This window comes from Triticum dicoccoides, chromosome 6B (assembly GCF_002162155.2).
Source record: "Triticum dicoccoides isolate Atlit2015 ecotype Zavitan chromosome 6B, WEW_v2.0, whole genome shotgun sequence".
Classification (NCBI taxonomy): Eukaryota; Viridiplantae; Streptophyta; class Magnoliopsida; order Poales; family Poaceae; genus Triticum; species Triticum dicoccoides.
The window spans coordinates 554,330,513-554,331,299 of NC_041391.1; the positions used below are offsets into that span (position 1 = coordinate 554,330,513).

The following is a 787-nucleotide window of genomic DNA, read 5'->3' on the forward strand; positions in this document are numbered from 1 at the left end:
TCCCTCCACCCGCGACGAGTCCCGAACCCTAGCCATGAGCTCCTCCTCGTCCACCGTTTCCAACCCGTTCGCCGGTCCCGATGTCACCCTCGTCCGCGACCTCAACATCCATGAGCGTGTTCCGGTCAAGCTTGATCACACCACCGCGTCCTACTCCGCTTGGAAGCGGTATTTTTCGCTTGTGTTCCGTGAGTACCTCCTGCACGGCCACGTGGACGACACCGTGGACTCGGCACTCATGATCAACGATGAGGAGTGGATGATCCTCGACGCCACCATCATCCGCTGGTTCTACCTCACCATCTCCAGCGACCTCTTCCACACCGTGGTGGACGACGAGGACGACGCCTATGCGGTCTGGACCAAGCTCAACGGCCTCTTCACCGACAATCGGCTGCAGCGCAAGGTCCTGCTCTATGGTGAGTTTTACGGGTGCCAGCAAGTTGACTCATCCATCTATGATTTTTGCATGCGCCTCAAGAAGCTCGCCGATGAGCTCCGTGATCTCGGGGAAAAGATCGGCGATGAGCTCCTCATCAGCACCCTCTCCGGCGGCCTCAACGAGGACTTCGGGAACGCCGCCTCCAACCTCACCCTCATCCCGGAGCCCACCTTCGCCAAGGTGGTCGCGTACCTCAAGTTGGAGGAGCGCCGGATGCGGGTGGCGCGGACTCGCGTGACCCACACCACCCTCATCGCAGGCACCCGCGGGGGTTCGGCCCCGCCACCGCCGCGCCCGACGCCGCCACATTCGGTGGCGCCCGCCTTCCCGCCCATACCGGCCGCC

General features: G+C 63.2%; 1 protein-coding gene across 1 annotated transcript in view; it reads right to left on the reverse strand.

The window, feature by feature from the left end:
- Positions 1–787, reverse strand: part of LOC119326524 (fatty acid desaturase DES2-like) — a 16,176-nt gene that overhangs the window by 1,357 nt on the left and 14,032 nt on the right. The window lies entirely within an intron of this gene.